The sequence below is a fragment of the Delphinapterus leucas genome, chromosome 10 (assembly GCF_059928025.1).
Source record: "Delphinapterus leucas isolate spDelLeu-1000000601 "Yukka" chromosome 10, BTC_Dleu_Yukka2, whole genome shotgun sequence".
Taxonomy (NCBI): Eukaryota; Metazoa; Chordata; class Mammalia; order Artiodactyla; family Monodontidae; genus Delphinapterus; species Delphinapterus leucas.
The window spans coordinates 101,095,023-101,116,638 of record NC_143138.1 but is presented as its reverse complement, the minus strand read 5'-3'; the positions used below and the strand labels follow the sequence as shown (position 1 = coordinate 101,116,638).

The 21,616-nt window shown below is 48.9% G+C and overlaps 1 protein-coding gene across 1 annotated transcript in view; it reads left to right on the top strand.

Moving 5' to 3' along the window:
• The window catches only part of FGD5 (FYVE, RhoGEF and PH domain containing 5), a 166,159-nt gene that overhangs the window by 20,704 nt on the left and 123,839 nt on the right, over nt 1-21,616 (top strand). Inside the window, exon 2 of the mRNA XM_022562752.3 lies at nt 7,030-7,133. The gene's annotated coding sequence lies outside the window, so the exon portion shown is untranslated. The remainder of the gene's footprint in view (nt 1-7,029; nt 7,134-21,616) is intronic.

Here is a 21,616-nt window from a genome sequence, read left to right as displayed (position 1 = left end):
CTTTTTTTTTTTTCTTAGATTCCATATATATATATGTGTTAACATACGGTATTTGTTTTTCTCTTTCTGACTTACTTCACTCTGTATGGCAGACTCTATGTCCATCCACCTCACTACAAATAACTCAATTTCGTTTCTTTTTATGGCTGAGTAATATTCCATGAATGGATAAAGATGTGGCACATATAAGTCACACTTTTTATATGACCAGAGGAAGGAGCCAGGTTGAGGAGTGGGCTGCAGACCCCAATCTGTGAGGAGTGGCTGGAGGGCCTGGGATGGTTCATCCTGAACCCAAAGCCTCAAGGAAGCTCATCACTGCCTCCATCTCAGCAGGGCTGTCCCAGGGCCTGAGGCCGTAAAAGAGAAGTCAGACAGTTTTCAGCACCTTTCCATTGAAATAAGGTGGTGTTTCTTAGGCTGAAACCCAAAAACATAGTGAGAAATCTGCCTCTTTGTCCAAAGACCAATGGGAGCAGAGGTAGAGCCAGCAAGGTGTCCACTCCTCAAGATATAAACATCCACTGAGAGCAATTCTGGTTCTTGTGAACATGGCAAACTGGCATGGACTGCTGGCTGCTTCCCTGCAAATCAACCCCAGAGAAACTGTGGAAGCAAGAAAAAAGCATGGATACCAAGACCTAAAATCCTTTGAGAAAACCCCAGAAGGCTAAACATGTTTTGCAGTGGTTTATGTGGGTAATGTGGGTGGCTGCAGCCTGAGGAGGACAGGAGGTGGAGGTGGCAATGGAGGATAGTATGGAATCCTTTCAGCTCTGTCCTGTGTCTCCTCAACAAAGCTTTGGGACAGTCTTCACCTGCTTCTTCACTGTAGCAACAACAGCAATAGGCCAGGCCACTAGTACAGGTGCAAGTGGTGATACTGAAGGAGTGTAAAGGCCTTGTCCATTAGGATGTTGATGAAAGCTGGTGCTAACTGGCCAGGTATCAGATGCTGACTGACCAGGTACCTTTGGTCATTCATGCCTTCTCCCGTTCCCCTCTAGACTTCAGGGGCTTCTGGTTACAAGGCAAGGAAAAGCCCCCTTAGATGGTGCTGCTTCCCCCAGGGGTTTTTAAGGTCATAACTTATCCAGAGGATTTGCCTGGTGGGGCGACAGCAAATCTGAGTATTGAAGTTCTGTGGCATGTGTGGCTCATCCCTTTACAACTCTGACGTAATGGGACCTGTCCTTTTATACTTCCCAAAACACATAATCAGAGTAGCTGACATGATCGAGGAAATTGGAGCTCAAAGGCCAAGATAAATAAATATATAAGAAGAATCATTTACTGCAAAAGAAGATGAGAAACTGGACAAGAAATACCATTTGAAGCAGGACTGTTGGTAAGACCAGAAAAAAGTAAGCACAGTCAGTATACCTAAGTACATAGGGAAATGTATTAGCAATATGAAATAAGTAAAAGAAATCACAAAAAACAAAGTGTAAATTCTAAGTTTAAAAAGTATGATAGTTTGGGCTTCCCTGGTGGTGCAGTGGTTGAGAGTCTGCCTGCCGGTGCAGGGGACACGGATTCATGCCCTGGTCCAGGAAGATCCCACATGCCATGGAGCGGCTGGGCTCGTGAGCCATGACCGCTGAGCCTGCACGTCCGGAGCCTGTGCTCCGCAACGGGAGAGGCCACAACAGTGAGAGACCCACGTACTGCAAAAACAAACAAACAAACAAAAAAAACACTCAGCAAACTAGGAATAGAAGGAGACTACCTCCACATAATGAAAGTCATATGTACAGAAAACATATTCAATAGTGAAAGATTGATAGCTTTTCCTCTAAGGTCAGGAACAAGGCAAGGATGTCTGCTCTCACCACTTGTATTCAATATAGTACTAGAAGTTCTAACCAGAGCAATTTGGCAAGAAAAATAAATAAAGAGCATCTAAATTGGAAAAGAAGAGGTAAAATGATCTCTGTTCACAAATGATATGATCTTGTATGTAGAAAATCCTAAAGCTTCTACCAAAAAAAAAACCTTTCAGAACTAATTAATGAATTTATCAAAGGAACGGGATACAGTCAAAATGCAAAAGTGTTGCATTTCTATACACTAACAATGAACAATCTGAAAAGGAAATTATAAAATCAATTCCATTTACAATAGCATTAAAAAGAATAACATGCGGCACTTAGGAATTAACCAAAGAGGCGAAAGACCTATACAATGAAAACTATAAAGCCTTGCTGAAAGAAACTAAAGACATAAATACATGAAAACACATTCCACGTTCATGGATTGGAAGACTTAATATGTCAGTGCTACCCAAAGTGATGTAAGATTTAGTGCAATTCCTATTACCCCAATGACATTTTTCCAGAAATAGAACAACCCATCCTAAAATTCATATGGAATCTCAAAGGACCCCTGAATAGCCAAAACAATCTTGAAAAAGAACAAAACTGGAGGACTCACACTTCATGATTTCAAAACTTACTATAAAACTACAGTCATCAGAACAGTGTGGTATTGGCATAATGATAGACATATAGACCAATGGAATAGAGTAGCAATCCCAGAAGTAAACCCTCACATATATGGTCAAATGATTTTTAATGAGGGTGAGAAGACCATTCAATGGGGAAAGAACAGTCTTTTCAGCAAATGGTGCTGGGAAAACTGGGTATCCACATGCAAAAGAATGAAGTTGGACCATTCCATAACACCATACTAAAAAATTAACTTAAAATGGATCAAGGACCTAAATGTAAGGCCTAAAAAAATAAAACTCTTAGAAGAAAACACAGGACAAAAGCATCATGATATTGGACTTGGCACTGATTTCATAGATATGGCACCAAAGGCACACGTAACAAAAGCAAAAATAGACAAATCGGACTTCATGAAAATTTTAAAAACTTTGTGCATCAAAAGACACTATTCACAGAGTAAAAAGTCAGTACACAGAATGGGAGAAAATATTTGAAAATCATATATCCGATAAGGGATTAATATCCAGAATATATAGAGAATATCTAAAAGAACCTCATTCAAAATTGAACCAAGGACTTGAATAGTCATTTTTCCAAAGAAGGCATACAAATGTCCAATAAGCACATGAAAAGATGCTCAACTTACTAATCATTAGGGAAATGCAAATCAAAACTACAAGATACCACCTCACACCCAGTAGGAGAGCTCCTATCAAAAAGCCAGAAAACAGCAAGTGTTGGTGAGGATGTGGAAGCATTGAAATCTTCGTTTACTCTTGTTGAGAATGTCAAAGGGTACAGCTGCTATGGGATAGTATAGTGGTGCCTCAAAAAATTAAAAATAGAATTATATATTCCAGCAATTCCACTTCTAGGTACATACCCAACAGAATTGAAAGCAGGGTCTCCAAAAAACACCTGTACACCCATGTTCATAGTAGCATTATTCACAATAGCTGAAATGTGGCAGCAACCCCAGGGCCCATTGACAGGTGATGGATAATCAAAGTTGTGGTCTGTACACATGATGGAATATCATTCAGCCTTAAAAAGGAAGGAAATTCTGCAATATGCTACAGCATGGATGAACCTTGAGGACATTAAGCTGAGTGAAATGAACCAGTCACAGAAACACAAATATTGCATGATTCCGCTCATATGAGGTACTCAGAGAAATCAAAATGGTAGAGACAGAAAGTAGAGTGGTGGTTGCCAGGGGCTATGGGGAGGGCAATGGAGAGTTAGTGTTTAACGGGGACAGTTTCAGTTTTACGAGGTGGAGAGAGTTATGAGGATGGATGGTGAAAATGGCTGCACAGCAATGTGAATGTATTTAATACCACTGAGCTGTGCACTGAAAAATGCCTAAGATGGCAACTTCTATGTGTATTTTACCTCAAAAAATTATTTTTAATCCTGCAGCAAACATTTTTCTGAGTGGAGACACTGTAATGCATTCTCCGTAAAGTTAGGAACAAGATAAGGATACTACAGTCAACAGCACTGTATTAGAAATCCTGAACGCTATGTGGAAAGAAAGAGAAATAAGAGTGTCATAGTCAGTTCAGGCTGCTCTTACAAAACACCGCAGAGTGTATGGCTTAAACAACAGACATTTATTTCTCATCCTCTGGAGCCTGGAAGTCCAAGGTCAGGGTGCCAACATGGTTGGGTTCTTGGTGAGGGCCCTCTTCCTGGGCTTGGCCCTACTTGGTGTGTGCGCACAGAGAGAGATCGCTGGTCTCTTCCTCTCGCAGGGGCCCCAATCTCCTTAGGGGGCTCCACCCTCATGACCCCATCTAAACCTGCTTACCTCTAGAAGGCCCACCTCCAAATACCATTGCATTGTGGGTTAGGGCTCCAGTGTATAAACTTTGGGGAGAAACACAAATGTCCATAGCAAAGAGATACAAGGATGTGAAAGGAAATTATAAAAACATCCATTATTTGCAGGTGATTCAGTCATCTGCATGGAACAACCAACCAAGAATCAATAGACAAATAACAACTAATATGGATTCACCAAGATGCTGGACACAGGAACAACACATAAAGTCAACTTCTCACAGTGAGAAGCAGTGGGCCAGGTTGCACGCACAGCGACGTGGGGGTCATAAACACACAGCTCGAGTGGATGAGAACCAGCATGAGATGCACAGCACAGCGGCATTAATGCCAGGAATAAACTGAGGCAGGAGAAAGACAGAGCAGGGGGTTTGCATGAGAGAGGATGGAGCCTCTCTGCTGAGAGCCCAGGAGGTCTCTGGAAGATGCAGGATAAATCCAAGGCTCCCAGTTGCTGAGGCCCCTGACATCCCTCCCCCAGAACCTGAAAGTGTCTCCCCCTTCAAAAAACAAAACCCTGTGCTCCTCCTGTCCAAGCCTTTGGACAGTGGGCAAGCAACTTTGGTCCCTGGGCCTCCACTTCCCCCTCTGTAAAGTGGGGAAAATCACAGTAACAACCTTCCAGGTCTGTGGATGGATTCTGTATGATAATGCAGAGGAAAGACTCAGCTCATGCTCAGCAAACGTGAATGAGAATAACTATTTATTAATAACTAGGTGATTGAAGAGCCCCCACCCCATGCCAAGCTCCGGTGCAAGGCCCACTGCTGGCTGTCTCCCAGTCTCCAGCTCCATCAAGGGTTAAGGAGCTTGGCTGGCTGCTGGGGAGCACGAATAAAGCACCAGCCCAACAGCAGCTCCCTATCTCTGAGCCATCTCCTCCCGCCCCACAGCTCGAGACTGCGGAAATGAAAGCCCCTCTAGGCAGAAGCTCCTTCGCCAGCTGCATCACAATGACATTCCCCACCAGGGAGATGGGGATAGGCGCCCTCCCTGGCTTCCCCAGTTCTGGGGCTACAGGGACTGTGAGCTGCCCCGGAGCTGTCAGCTCACAGGTGGGAGAGAAGTTGGGTCGTTCTGTTCCTGGCCCTGTGGGGTTGGAGGACAGCGAAGTGGGGAGGGGGGAGCTGGGAGGGGTGCTGACAGGTTGGGGAGGACCCAGTGGGTGCACCCCAGGCACTTGGGCTCTCAGAGAACCAACACATGCTGCCAAGGACCTGCAGGTGAACACCCACTAGTGAGCTGTGAAATCCATTTAATGAGTTGTGTTCTGCATTTTTAAAAAGAGAACTGGAATAGAAAATAGGGTGCATTGCAGATAATAAAGCCACAAGCTTTATTTCAGTCACCTTGAGTGCAGTGGCCAAAAACTGCACTCAAGGTGGGCCTTGGGCCCGAGCCCTCTTGCCCGGGCCCGTGACCTCGGATGCATTGTGCCACCTTCCAGGCCTCTGTTTCCTTATCTGTTCGTGGAGAAGAGTAGCACCCACACCTCGGTCATTGTGAGAGACGAAGGAGGGGTTCGGGAGAGCTCAGGGAATGTGGAGCCGCCATGGCTGTTGGCTCTTTTAATCCTCATGTAAAACGTCTTTCTTCCCTGGGAGATGGGTCACAAAAAGCTGAAAGCCACTGGATTTGAGGACTGGGACAGGACCTGTCTACAGCAAGAATTCGGGGTGCAGGGGGGCTGCTCTTAGTAAATCGGAAGAGAGGATCCTGAGGGGAAAAGGAAAAGCCAGAGTCCCCAGAGGCAGGTCCGTGTGTACACAGCCCTCCACAGCCTACACCTCCCGCCATATGTTGAGGATGACTTTGCCCAATCAGAAGCCCCCACCCTGTGTTTCCTTTGGTCTCCAAATTAATGGACTTCTTGCAGACTCTGCACTGGGAGCCGTCCTCATATGCCCCCGTTAAGGCCTGACATTAGGCCCAGGAGGAAGGGACTCTCGTTCTCTCCAATTTTTAAAAAAATAGACTCTGCTTTTTAGAGCAGTTTTAGGTTGACAGCAAAACTGAGCCCAAAGTACAGAGAGTTCCCATTTACTCCCTATTCCCACCCGGTCCCCACCACACACACAAGCACAGCCTTCTTCACCATCAACATCGGCCCCCAGAGTGGTGTATTTGTTACAATTGGTGAACCTACACTTATGCATCTTTATCACCCAAAGCCAGTAGTTTACATTAGGGTGCACTCTCAATGATGCACATTCTGTCGGTTTGGACAAAGATGTAATGATGTGTATCCACCATTATAGTGTCACACAGTGTAGTTTCATTGCCCTAAAAATCCTCTGTGCTCCACCTGTTCATCCCTCCCTCCCCTCAAGCCCTGCTGTCCGGGGGTTTTCCTTTTCCAAAATGTCATATAGTTGGAATCATACAGTTTGTAACATTTTCAGATTGGCTTCTTTCACTTAATAATATGCATTTAAGGTTCCTCCATGGCTTGGTAGCTCATTTCTGTTCTTTTTACTCTTTGTTATGTCAGTGTCCCTGCTGTTCAGAGTTTAACTATGGTATTAATGCTATAATGTACTAATGCTTTTTATTTTTTAAATATATTTTTAAAAAATATTTATTTATTTATTTGGCTGCGTCAGGTCTTAGTTGTGGCATGTGGGATCTTTGTTGCTGTGTGTGGGAGCTTTGCTGCGACATGCAGGATCTTTTACTTGTGGCGTGCAGGATCTTTAGTTGTGTCATGCAGGATTTTTCTTTTTTTTCTTTTTAGTTGCAGCATGCGGGATCTTTAGTTGCGGCATGTGTTCCCTAACCAGGGATCAAACCTTAGCCCTCTGAGTTGGGTGTGTGGAGTCGTAGCCATTGGACCACCAGGTAAGTCCTGTAGCTCATTTCTTTTTAGCACTGAATAATATTCCATTGTCTGGATGGACCACAGTTTATTCATTCACCCAAGAAGGACTTAGTTGCTTCCAAGTTTTGGCAGTTATGAATAAAGCTGCTATAAATATCCATGTGAAGGTTTTCATTTATGTTTTGAAAATATAAGTTTTCAACTCATGTGTGAAAATACCAAGGAGTGTGATTGCTAATCCATATGGTAAAAGTATGTTTAGTTTTGTAAGAAACCACCAAACTATCTTACAAACTGGCTGTACCGTTTTGCATTCCTACCAGCAATGAATGAGCGTTCCTGTTGCTCCATATTTAGTGGTCTTGTCAGTGTTCTGCATTTTGGCCATTCTGACAGGCGTGAAGTGTTATCTCATTATTGTTGCTGTTTTTTAATCATTTCCTTCATATAATCATAATCTATTATTTATTTATTTATTTATTTTTGGCTGTGTTGGGTCTTCGTTGCTGCGTGCGGGCTTTCTCTAGTTGCTGCGAGTGGGGGCTACTCTTCGTTGCGGTGTACGGGCTTCTCATTGTGGTGGCTTCTCTTATTGCAGAGCACAGGCTTTAGGCTCTCGGGCTTCAGTAGTTGTGCCACACGGGCTCAGTAGTTGTGGCTCATGGGCTCTAGAGCGCAGGCTCAGTAGTGGTGGCGCACAGGCTTAGTTGCCCCGCGGCATGTGGGATCTTCCCGGACCAGAACTCAAACCCGTGTCCCCTGCATTGGCAGGAGGATTCTTAACTACTGCGCCACCAGGGAAGTCCCTGTTGTTTTAATTTACGCTTTCATAATTTCATATAATTTGCATATAATTTTGAGCGTCTTTTCATATGCTTATTTGCCATCTGTATATCTTTTTTGGTGAGGTGTCTGTTCAGGTCTTTTGCCTATTTTTAAATCAGGTTGTTCATTTTGTTGTTACATTTTAAGAGTTATTTGTGTATTTTGGATAACAGACCTTTATGTGTCTTTTGCAAATATTTTCTCCAGTGTGACTTATCTTTTCATTTCTCTTGACATTGTCTTTTGCAGAGCAGAAGTTTTTAATTTTAATGAAGTCTAGCCTATCAGTTATTTCTTTCATGAATAGTGCCTTTAGTGTTGTATCTAGAAAGGTATCACCGTACCCAAGGTCATCTAGATTTTCTCCTGTGTTATCTTCTAGGAGTTGTATAGTTTGCAGTTTACATTAGGTCAGTGATCCATTTTGAGTCAATTTTTATAGAAGGGTGTAAGATCTGTGTATAGATTTTTTTTTTTTTTTTTTGCACATAGATGCCCAGTTGTCCCAGCACCATTTGTTGAAAAGACTGTCTTTTCCCCATTGTGTTGCCTTTGCTCTTTTGTCAAAGATCAGTTTTTATCTTTGTGGGTCTGTTCCTGGGCTCTCTTTTCTGTTCCACCGATCTGTCTGTTCTTTTGCCAGTACCATCCTGTCTTGATTACTGTAGCTTTAGAATAAGTATTGGCCTTGGGTAGTATCTCTGACTTTGCTTTTCTATTCTCTTCATTTTTTAGAAGTGGAAATTGAGACACCAAAAAGTCAAGTAACTTGCCCCAAAATGCACAGTAAATGTCAGAGCCAGGATTTGAACTCAAGCCTTTTGACTACAAAGCTTGTGCTTAGGACAGAGATTAAAACACTGGAAATGGGAAAAGAGAGACAGAGGGGAAAAGAAAAAAACAGGGAAGGAGAGGAGAATGTCAGAAAAAATAAAAAGCAACAATTTTCCCCACAAATACTAACCTGGGTCTCTCCTCCTCCAAAGCTGGGAAGAACAATCTGGGGCAAGGTGGGCGCAGGGAGAGTGTGGATGTGTTTTGAAGATCTGGAAGCCAACAGGATTTCCTAACAGATTGGATTTGGGCTGAGGAGAGAAGAGGGACAGTGGACATGACTCCAGTGTTCTGGAAGGATGGAGATGCTATTGCAGTTGGGGAGGCTGCAAGAGGAGCCTGCCTGGGGGTGGGGATTAGGAACTGGTTAGGTTTGTGTTCATTAGAGATGCCCTGTAGTCACCTAGGTGGAGAGGACTGATGCCACCTCCCCCAGGTTCCCGTGCGGCATGTCACCTGTGCAGGTGAAAGAAGGAGGAAGGGGACCTCTCTGCTCAGGGAGGAGCTTTCGGAGACGTGAGGCACTTGAGGTGCAAGCTGTAAAGGAGGTTCCAGAAAGGATCACATACCTTGACAGTTGGGGTATGACCAGATCCTGGGGTTTCCCAGCCTGAGATCCGGGACCCTTCTGCAAGCTGGCCTGGGGGTCGTGTGGGGAGGGAGGTCAGGAGGGGACTCCCCGAGGATGGCTGGGATTCTCACCTCGCTAGTACTTTCAAGGACACTTGTCAGCTGTGTCACCAGCTGTAAGCAATTCATTTTAGGTGGAAGCAGACAGGGCACAGCGTGAGAAAGGTACTCCTTCCATCCTCTTCCTGCCCTCCCATTACATCAAGGAGAGTCTTGGGTGGGTGCTACGCCATCTTTAAAACCTCTCTGACACTTGCTAATCTCCCTTCTTAACCAAGGGATGGGGTCTGAAGCTCAGGGCCTTTGCAGGCAACAGTGTTTGGCTTGAATTTAGCAATGTCGCTTTACGTTCTGTCTCTCCAGTCTACTGTGACCTTGTACGTATGGCAAATTAAACAGTGATCAAAGTTTCTTTTAAATACATCTAAGTTGAAAATGTGAATGGGTCTAGTAATGGACATTCAATAAATAAACGTGACAAACATCATTGAGGTGATGTGTAAATACCCAGCAATTGGGAAACGTCTCTTAATTAGTGTGTTTGTAGGGTTGCTGTGAGGTTTGTCATTTTGTTTGGGGCACGTGCTGTGTCTGCCTCTGTCTGTGATATTTGCTCCCTTCTTCCTTCTCATCACCTGGCTGTTTCCTCTAGGAAGTAGGAATAGGTGGGATCCAACCTTTGCTCCCCCCACCGCCAACTTCGCTGGGCTCTGGACCGTCTGAGAGCCTCAGGTCCGTGTCCTGTGGTCCCCAGTCCACTGGGGGGCGTCTCCACATGGCGCAACCTGCCCACACTCACACTGACCTCACTCCTTCCACCCTGGTCCTTAGGGGTCCGGAGCAGCGCTGCGTAGTTGCCCGTCTGCCAGGGCTTCCCGCGTCGAGGCCCCCCTCTGCGGGCCATCTGTCTGCCCTCTGCCGCTCAGCAGCCCTGGGATATGGGGACCGACACTGAGAGGTGACAGGGCTGGTGAGGTCCCCTGGCGGACGGGCAGCTGATCCAGGGTGACACCGATAGTGGTGCCGGGCTGGGCCCCCAGGCCTCAAGAAAGAGCCACGTGGGAAGGGGGGGGAGATGAACGGAGGTGGGGGCCTCAGAACTGTGCCTTTCCCAACCCCATGGCTACAGGGGTGCCATGCCCCTTCTTTTTGCAACCCCCAGTGGTAAGGGGCTCACTCCTTCTGGCCGCCTGTGCCCTCCCTGCTCCACTCTGCCTGAGACAAAGCTCCTCTTCCTCACCCTGTGAATCCAATGCTTGGCGAGGTCTGACGCTGCCCTGTGGACCCCCAGACCTGCCTGCTGCCCTGCTCTGGGATAGCACCTGGGGCCTCTCTGACCTCTACAGAACCAGGAGGCTTTTCTGAACTCCAAGGTCTGTGACTGTAGCTGGAGAGGCTCTAAGGTGGTTTGCAGAATAAAATGAGGACAGGGCTGCGGCCACTTGTCGATGTGTATATTTCAGGCTGGTGGGCTCTGCGTCTACTTAGCCTACCCCAACTCTGCCCCTACAGCGAGGCCAGCCCGGGGCACTGTTTCCAAGGTCTGGCTCTTTTAAATTTAGCTGCAGGAAAAAGCAGTTTGTGCGGGCCTGGACCACGGAGACAATCAGCAACAGGAAAAAGTCATCCGAGGGGAGTTTTCAGTGAATTATGGAGGCATTGTTCCTGCGCCCAAGGAGCCGGGGCTGCTGGTCCAGCCTCGCTGACCCAGCCCAGGCCTCTGGGGCCAAACACTGCCTGAGCTGCGTCAGGACAACACAATGTAAGAGTCTGAAGGCCAAAAAAAAAAAAAAAAGAGAGCAGAGGAAGAAAAATACTGGAAATTCCCTGTGTCCCAGCGATGGAAGAGCCTTTCTTGAAAATCAACAGCGAGGGAAAGGTTGCTGCCCGCCCAGGCGGGGGGCCTCAGGAACAGGAGGAAGTCACAAGCGATATTTTGAGATATTTTCAGTCTGGTGTGATGCCGGTCGATTTTCCAAAACATGAGGGCCTCATGCTGGGGGGGAGAGTTGAGGTTGGACAAGGGTTGACCGGGGGTGGGGCCAGGCTCAGGATGGGCCAGGACGAGGACATAAACAGAAGCTGACCCAGTTGGAGAGCTCTGGTGTCCCAGCTGGCTGACATGCAGGCCCCTCGAAGCCCTGGGAGACCCAGGGGGTCTCCCATTGATCTAGAGGCCCTTTTGGCTCTCACCTTGATGAGAGGATCACAGATGAATACTGGGATCCCCTACACAGAAAGCCTGATAGGTGGCCAGGCAGATTCCACTTGCTCACCTCTTCCGATGGGGAGCTCACTACCTAATATCAGCCTAACCCACTTCTGCATGGCTCAGCCTGGGAGAAACAATAGCAATGCTTCTGGAGGAGACACAGTGGTGAACAAAATAGACAAAAATGTGTGTGCTCATATTCTAGTGAGGAGACACAGACAATATACAAAATTAATAATGTTTATAGCATGTTAGAAATCATAAGCACCATGAGAAGATAAAGCAGGGAAAGGAGCAGGAGGTGCTTGAGATACAATTTGAAAAAATAGGGGGTTAAAGAGAAAATTCCTCCTCACTCTCAGCTGGGACCAGCCCCCACCCTGCCCCTGGGCCCATAGCCCATCTGCTCCTTGAGTCCTGGGATAGCCTTGCTCTGCTCCAGGCTGAGCAGGGCCAGCTACTCATGGGAAGGGAGCTCCAGCCCCCTCCTCCCCACTCTGCAGCGGGTCAGAGCTGAATGCCTTCCCCAGAAGTGGGAACAGCACTTTAAATCCCTTCCCTCTATGAATGCGCCTCTGTCCCAATTTAGCTGTTTTAGAAGCTGTCCCCCGTTACCTCCCCCGAGCCCCCCGACTTCTGACGCCGTGAGCGGCCAAGAAGCCGTGCCTCCTCTGTCCAAGGTACTGCGCGTGTGCCCACCCAAGATGAAGGATTTGCATTTATTCCTCTTGCTTCCTCTTGTGGAATTCTTTTTGGCACAGAGGTGGACCACTTATGAGACAAAGAGTTAATAGTAACATACAAAGAGTGCCTAAAAATACACAACAAAAATAGAGGAAGGAATACAGGCAAAGACTCTGATCAGGCAATTCGCTCCAGAAATGCAAATGGCCAATAAATAAATGAATGCAGAGCCGCTCCGTGCTCAGGCAGTGGTGGAGACACAAACAAAAAGAACAGTGAGATGCCATTTCTCTCCCATCAGACTGGAAAACAATATTAAATATTGATAACATCCAGTGCCAGCAAGGAGGGGGGCAGTCAAGCAGTTTTGACACTGCTGGTGGGAGTGTGAGTCGCCACAGTCTTTTGGGACAGTAATCTGCGGTTTCTATTAAAGTTTAAAATGTGTCTCCTTTGATCCAGCAAAACCATACAGACACATAGGTGATAGGTACAAGGGTATTTGTTCGAAAAAAGGCACGTACTAAGTGTTGATCAATAGGGCAATGCTTGAATGAATCCTGGGACATTCATTCTATAAAATATTTGGCAGCCATATGTATGGACCTGGAACCGTGTTTGTGTATATTACTGGACAAAAAACAAGTTGCAAAGTCAGGTACATGGCGTGATCTATTTTTGTAAACATGCTTTGAAAGAGCAAAGAGTAAAATGGAAAGAACTATTCACCAAACTGCTAACATTGTTTACCCCAGGGCAAGAGGATCGTTAAGGGCAAGATTGTTATATTTTTATGTCACTTCTGTATTGTTTGACTTTCACAGTCAGTTTTTATAGCTCCAATAATTTAAGTAGTAAATACTTTTTCTTAAAAGCCATTTTGAGAGGTTCTTATGAAGGTCTGCCCATAAGAGGAGGTCATTATCTCTCTGCCGAGCTGGGAGTCTGGCAGACCCTCCAAGGAGTATTCCAGTGTCCACGCCTCACCTCACATGAGCAGGCATCCCACTGCTCACTGAGCCTTGTGGGTTCTCCCTGCCTCAGTTTCCCATATCTGCCTCTTCCGTGCCTCATGCTACCTTCCCTGTTCTGTGAATAGTGCTGGTTCCAGAAACTGTGTCGAAGGGACTGGGCTGGGTTTCCTGATCCTGGTTAAAGATTTGGGAGACCAGGACAACAACTAGTTTCCACCTTGCATGCCAGCTCTGAGCAGTGGCAGAGGCTGCTATGCAGAAAGGGATTCTGAGGCCGTTTCTAGGCTCCACTGGCAAGAGTGCTGTGATTGATTAGCAATGTCTGCTCTTGTCAGGGGACTGGTCAATGGAAGCACCAAAGTCACTGATGGTCCATGCTTGGTCTAGGCCAGTGATTCCCAACCTGAAACATGAACAGGATCACAAGGGATCTCGTTAACATGCAGATTCAGGTCCAACAGGTCTGGGGCAGGATCCAAGAGTCTGCATTTCTAGCAAGCCCCCAGGAGATGCGGGGCTGCTGGTCCGAGGACCACCCTTTGGGGAGTGTAGGCCAAGGATCTTTGCAATCTCTATTCACAGCTACCTGATCTTCTCTCCCAAGTTTTCACACATTTGCAAACAGAAGTGATCAAACCCACCCCCACTGTCCAGCACTTTATTTATTTATTTATTTATTTATTTATTTATTTATTTATTTATTTTTGGCTGTTTTGGGTCTTCGTTTCTGTGCGAGGGCTTTCTCTAGTTGCGGCAAGCAGGGGCCACTCTTCATCACGGTGCGCGGGCCTCTCCTTGTCGTGGCCTCTCTTGTTGCGGTGCACAGGCTCCAGACGCGCAGCCTCAGTAATTGCGGCTCACGGGCCTAGTTGCTCCGCGGCATGTGGGATCTTCCCAGACCAGGGCTCGAACCCGTGTCCCCTGCATTAGCAGGCAGATTCCCAACCACTGCGCCACCAGGGAAGCCCTGTCCAGCACTTTTTATATCCATCACATCTCTGATTCTTGGAACAGCCCAGGTTATTATTATCTTCCTTGACGGACGAGGAACAGGAGGTCCGGGAGGGGAAAGAAGTCACCCATGGTCCCCCAGCCACTGGTGGCAGATTGATCGCCCACCTCCCTCACCCCCAGCCATCTCCTTTCTGGAGCCAGAAACCACCCAGAAAGACCCTGCTGCTCCCTGAAAGCCCTGTGTTCCCTGCCATAAATAAGTCCCCGGCTGCACCCAGGTCCCTCCCCTTCTCTGGGCAATGTTTCACAGCAGGCTGGGGCTGGATGGCTGCGGAGGGGAGGGAGGCTTGCCGACAGCATGAGTTATGGGCTCCGGGAAGCCCATTCGTCACTGAAGGGAGAGAAGTTAACTCGAGCTTATTAAGTCTACAAGTTTATTATTCACATTGATCACCCAGCAGACAGCATCTGCCACCCCACCCTGGAACCGCAGTGCATTCTGATCACAGAATGTGTTGTGGCTAGGGGGACTCCCGAGTCCCCAGGAAATGCAGGTGGAGCACAGCCACCTCCGCTGCCCCTTCTAAGAGGCAAGGAGGGTTTCTCATCAGTGGCCTGTCACTCGTCTGCTCCCCACGCATCTGCCAGCCCGTGTTTTGGGCCAGGCTCTGAGCCGGGAGCTGGGACGCCGGGGATGCACAATCTGACCCCGTCTCCACCATCACGGCAAAGGAGGCAAAGGAGGTGGGACAGCCTGGTGGTTGGGAGCCCAGCCTTGTGGTCTGCCCGGTTTGATCTCCAGTTCTGCCACTCAGCAGCAGGTGACCTTTCATTTAAGTCCTGTGACTTTTCAGAGACTCCATTTGTCATCTGTAAAGTGGGGACATGCTCATTCATTAGACTAATATTTATTGAGTCCCTACAGAAGCGAAAGACTTGCTGCCCTCAGGGAATTTGTGTTTGGAGATGGAGACAGACGTAAAGCAATTGAGGAACATAAATAGAGTCATTTCAGATAGTGGCGAGTGCCAGGAAGAAAATAACCTGGGTCGCCCGGTGGAGAGTCACTAGCAGCGTTGAGGGGATATGGGTGGGGTGCCCTGGCCTCTCCAAGAAGGTGGCGTTTGAGCTGAGACCTGAATGACGGGCAGGAGGCAGCCAGGGAGAGAGCTGGGCCAAGGGAGAGGGAGAAAACTGCAAGGACACTAGCCATGCTCGGGCAAAGATGTGCACGGGGACAAGAGAAGAGGCCGGGGTGCCTGGGAGTTCAGTGAGATGGTGGGGAGGAGAGAGACGGGGGCCAGCAGCTGATGTAAGGACTTCAGATTTCATTCCACTGGCTGGTTTTAGGTTAAAAGAGTTGTTAGGGATATACCCATACTTGACCTCCCTCCATGGCTGTTATGAAGTCCAGTGGACACTGGGTGCCACGGTCTGATCCCTGTTGCAGGACAGTGCCCCCTGTCCCTCAGCTGCAGTGATAATGGCTCCTAATGGCTGACAGCTGCTGCCCCTCTCCTGGGCATTGCCCTTGGCTGCCACCCTTCTCCAGGGCCCCCTCCCCTCAAGGTGGGGCTAACTCTGTGGTGCTCTTGGCACTCCAGAGCTGCGCCGAGGCCAGTCTCCAGCCAGGGCCACAGCCTTGCTTGGCGTTTTGCCTTTGCCCTCCCTGTATCCCTCACTCCTGCTGAGAGCACTTCTTCAATAATTCACATACACCTGGATCCCTGACTTGGGCTCTGCTTCTAGGGGCCCCAACCTAAGACACGAGGATAGATCCAGCAGTGACTGTAGAGGCTGGACCCAAGGCCTGCCCTGCGTTGGTAACTCAGGGTGAGCAACTTGTCTGGTTTCACCAAGTCATCCATGGTTTTAGCACTGAAAGTCCTGCCTTCCAGGAAACTCCTTGGTCCTGGGCAAACCAGGATGGTTGGTGGCTGGTAACTGCTTGATAAGGTTCATTCATCCATTCAGCAAATAGCACTTGCTGTGAGCCTGTGCCTGGTTCTGTCAGTGGAGCCACGGCAAGGTCCAGCCTCACGGAGCTCACAGTCCAGCCGCAGGAGGCTGGCAACATCATCAGACGCGCGCTCAGGCCTGCAGGTCAGGAGGGCAGAGTCCTTAAGGGGGGGAGTTGCCGCCCAGTGAATGGGGAGGGGTGTCCAGGAGAGCACCCACCTCGGGGAGCTGATGGTCAGGAAAGCCCAGAGCTTCAGATCTCCAAATGCAGAGAGAGGCCACGAGAAGCAGGTTCTGGGGTGCCACCAGCCATGCCCTCAGCTGCTCCAGGAAACAGGAAAGCCCAGAATGCTGCAAATCAAAAACTTCTTTGGGGAGAGCCCTCTGGGGCCACTGAGGCTCCTGGGCCATCAGTCAAGGCAGTTAAGACAGGACTGGGAACCTCCCGTGAGCCCCACGATAGCCCAGACAAGTGGATCTAGTATCTCCATTTTATGGACAGGGAAACCGAGGCTTAAAGAGGAGTCATCACTTGCCCAAAGTCACCCAGCCAGTGAGTGGTGCAGCCTGGGAGGGGTCCCAGGACTCTCAGGCTCCACAGCCACTAGGCCACCTCATTAATTCCAGAAGACGAGGAAGGCATTACAGCCTACATTTGATTCATCCCTTTCAACACTCCCCTTTCATCCACTCTCTGATTCTAGGGGGAAGTGGATGAAAGTGCAGGTCCCAGAGCCAGCCTGTCTGGGTCCAGACTCCAGCCCCATCATCCCTCTCTGCGCCACAAGGGCCTCGTCTCTCAAAGAGGGGATCACAAGAGCACCTCCCTCCAAGGCTTGTGGTGAAGATTAAACGAGTTAATATATGGACAGCACTTAGAGCAGAGACTGGCACACTGTCTCAGCTATTATTGCTATTTTTATTACCATGACTTAGTACAAGCAAGTCATAAAAATAAAACATTGGAAACAACCTAAATGTTCAGTAGTAGAGGAGTTATTAAGCAAACCATGATTATCTATTTCAGTGGACACAACATTGATTAAGACAGGTGGCCTTGGCACAGAAATAGACAACTAGACTAAGAGAACAGAATAGAAAGTCCAGAACTAGACCAACATGGGTGGCATCACCAGATTTATGACAACGGAGACACTGCAGTGGAGTGGAATAAGGATGATGAATTTTAAATAAATGCTGCTGGATTGGTTGAATATGCACATGGGGAAGAAAAGATCCTTGACCCCTACCTCACACCATACGCCCATATCTGCTTCAGTGAACTCCAGGCAGCCATCATCTTGACCAGAACATTGGATCTGTGTAAGTTTCCCTAGTCCTGCACTTTGAAGAAGGTAACCTTATGAGAAAATGTGAGAACTTGGAATAATAAAGCCACTTCAAGAGCATGCACAGACACTGATGAGGAAGGCAAGGTGAATTTCGGTGGCATCAGTGGCTTCATGTGAATGAAGATTTTGGTTGTGATGGTTGTCCTTTCAGTAAAGTGACAGACAGTCCTTTATTTTGAAGTTTTCTCACATAATTCACCCAGTCCAAGGTAATCACAGGAGTAGGAAGATGAAATTTAGGCAACAAGTAGTCAATAAGAAAGTTCCGATTTCCTTTGGAGAAAAAGGAAAACATGTTTTGTTGTCCCCCGACAGCGAGATGGAAAAAAAATAAAATAACCAAGGGAAAAGTCACCCCACGCTTTCCTTGTGGCCGTGGGCCCCCACCACCGTTGGCGCCGCGAGGAAGTCGAAGGTTGAGTGAGCAAAACATGTTTTCCTTCAGCAGGACGTCTGTAGGAACTGTTGGAATCAATTATTGGGAAACACAAAAATAAAATAAACTTCAGCCTGTGGTAAACATTACCCCTTCTTTCTGGGATCAGGAAAACAAAGGTCAGGATTGGGGTCAACATGGAACAGTGGGCCAGCACGCCAAGCAGGAGGCCACGACCTGGGCTTTGGTGAGGCCTGGAGAGACGGGAGCCTTCCTGAGCCTCAGTTTACCCAGCTGCAAATTCATGATCAGGTGTCCATCTCACAGAGTTGGGGGAACTCACTGCTCAATGAATGTGTACTTGGCTCCTACTCTGTGCCAGGCTGTGGGCTGGGCACTCGGAGGTGCTGTTTTTGCAGTGCTGGTGTGCGCAGGGCCAGCTTCACGAGTGTGCGGCCATCACAGCCACATGGGGACCCACACTCAGGAGGGCCCCGTGCTTGGTTTAAACCCCCATGTTCTACTGTCACAATTTGGAATTCTTAATTTTTAGACGAGAGGCACTGCATTTTCGCTTTGCACTTGTCCCCACAATTGCACGGCCGGTCCTAGCTGTGATGCTTTTCGCTTGCTCCCTGAGTGTGTCTGACCCCCCAGGTTCCCTCCAAGGCTTGGCACAAAAAGGGTGCCCATAAATGGGGTTGAAATGAATGTCAGAGGAAAGGCCGGGGGTTACAAATACTGCTCTACCACCCGCCCCACATGTGCCCTGGTCACAGGGAACCCCTCAAACCCTCATCAGTGCTGCGACTGCCACTGTTTGGGGGGAAATCATCTCCATTTTGGTTGGGGAGATCCTGAGTTAAGTGCAATGGGAAAAGCACCAGCCATGTGGTTACAACAGACCTGGGATCACAACCGTCTGCTGCTCGCTGCCTATGTATTCCCAGGCAAATTTCTGGGCCTCAGTTTCCTCATCTGTAAAATGGGTATAATCATACCTGCCACACAGAGTGCCTGTGGTGATTAAACATAACATGTCAAGCACCACAGCTCCACCAGTTTGAGGAGGCACCGAGCCCACATCTATGTAGGCAGGAGTGTCTGCAACCTGAGGGAGGCAAATCATCCTCGGACTTTAAGAGTTTGACTGGACCCCAGAGCAAAGTCTGGATGCTGCTGCCTGTTCATTAGTAAAGTGTGAACAAATTTTATTTATAGTTAAACATTAAACTGTCAAGTCAGTGAGGTTAGACCTTCACAAACAATAAAAGACATCAAATTCTAACTGATGGCCTGCTTTGTGCCAGATACTTCTTCACTAGTAATACTTAGGAATAATATCTAACATACTGAGCGCATGTTACATAACAGACACCGGGCTAAGCACTGCAGGGTCATCATCTTACTTCATCTCCCCTAGTGGGCACGTGCGGTAGGTGCTAGAAATGCCCCATCTTATAAATGAGGGGGACACCCAGCGGGACAAGGACTTGCCAGGAGCTCAGGGCTGAGAGATGGGGCGGGGGTTGGGGCTCAAACCCCAGTGTGTAGTCCACACCCTCGTCCCAAACTCTGAGCTGTCAGGCTCTGTCCCCAGCTCACACTGTGAGATCATCAGAATTTGTCAGACCATGTGCTGAAGGTCCCCTCCCTCACACGCTGTCCCCTCCCTAGGGGCTCCTCTGAGCTGAAGAGGATAAGGCTCCAGCCTGTAGCCCCCCTGCCAGACGCAGCTCGGAGGCAGCTCCCACAGGGTACCATGCGTGCTGACTGCAGCCTCTTCTAGAAGGATGGAGACCCCCAGTTGTGGTGCAGTGCACTGGTGCCCAGGGTGCTGAGTGTTTTCATGGTGTCGGGTTCATTTCCCTAAGTGTCTGGATTTCACGTAGAGGAAGCTCACCCCAGAAGTTGATGGTGTCCATGACAGGCGGTCACATTGCCTCTGGGTCCCTCCGCACGGGTGCACACGGGCTTATCAAGCTAATTAACATGGTCCTTGCAGAGCCGCTCCCCCACCCTCTGCCACCAGCCGGCAGAGGGGCAGAGCTCCATTCCGGAAAATAAATCAGGAGTCAGGCCTGGTGGCTCATCCAAATGCCTGTTTTAAAATCGCCAGCCTTGCTGGTGCATCCTGGAAGGTGACATTGCCACCCCCATTCCACAAAGATGTCTCACAAGGGGAGGAGAGCCCTGTGAGGACATGAGCTCCCTGTCCCTGGGGTAAGTCAAGAGCAGGTAGGAGGTCAGAGGTCGGAGGATGGAATCGACTGCCTGGCAGGCCTTCCCAGGGCTGCCCCAGCTTGGCAGGGCAGGGTATGGACATGCTCATGCCCCCTCAGACACTCCTCCACACCCTGAGATTATCAATGGACAGGCTCTCAGCTGATGACCCAGTTGGAACTTCAGGCTTTTTGGCTGGAAAGGATCCCTGTGCTCCTCCCAGACCAGTCTCCACTCACAGTGCGGCCTCCACAGCCTCAACCCCGTGTTTCCCAAAATGAAGACTCTCCACCTCGACCTCAGGGAGGCTTAACTCACTGGGCCTGGAATGGGGTTTTGGAGTTCGCGCTTTAACCAGCGCAGAGTGTGCTTCAGTCCAGGAAGTTTGTGTTCACCTACGTTAACCCAATGATGTGGCCGATGGCAGTGGCCTTGACAAAGCCTTGGAGATTTTTCAGAAAGTCAATCACCTTTTCTCACCTGTGCGTGAGGCCCCTTTCAGCTCTTCGGAAGGCTAAGGAGAAAGGCACAGGCCCCTGGGTTTCCCCTCAACTCCGCCCCCTCCCAGCCGTGTGGTCTTGGGCTCAAGACTTTGCTTCTCTGCGCCTCAGTTACCTCATCTGAAAAATGGGGATAATGATACATCCCTCCCCGTGCACGAGTCCCCTACACAGTTCTTGGTGATTGTCAACATTCGTGAACAAAACTAGTTCCTTACAGGGCAGGCATTTAACCCTTGCTCCCCTCACCTCCAACCAACTCCTCTTGAGAGCTGCCTTCCTGGCCGAGAGACCACATCTCTTCAGACTGTGGAAGTGGGCAGGGGTTTGGTGATAAGGCCCAGGAAGGGGGGCCTCTGTCAGTATCGTCCCTTCGGTACGCAGCAGATATTAGAGTGGCTCTCACTGTGTGCCAGGCTCTGCTCCGGGCGCCCTGCCCTCCCTGAGCTGTCGTACCAGGTGGGTAGACGGACACCACATAGGGAAACAGATAAATCCTGAGACGATCTCAGATATAGGTAAGTGCAGGTGAAGAAGAGACACTGGGTGAGGGGATGCTGAGGGACTGGAGGGGTGGGGTTGTCTCTGAGAAGAGGTGACATTGGAGACCTGGCGGATGAGGGGGTCAGCCCAGCCACGTGAGCATTTGGGAAGGCATTTTAGAGAGCAGGACAAGTCCCAGGGGCCGGAGGGAGCCGGGCAGGGTCTGGGATGGAGAGGAAGGCCGGTGTGGCCGGAGCCCAGGGTGGTGGGAGATGGGGTGGGGAGGGGGCGTGGTGAGGCAGGGAGTGTGGGATCTTGGAGGCCGCAGCGAGGAGAGCAGCCTCTGCCACAGTGCGGGAGCTGCGTCCACCGCATCCTCCTCGCAGCAGCCCTTGGGCGTCGGAGGGAGGGAGGCTGGGTGTGTCCTGGTGCGCCGTCAAGGAAAAGGCTGGGCCCCTGAACAGTGGCAGCACTGGGGGCAGGTCATGGAGTCCCCG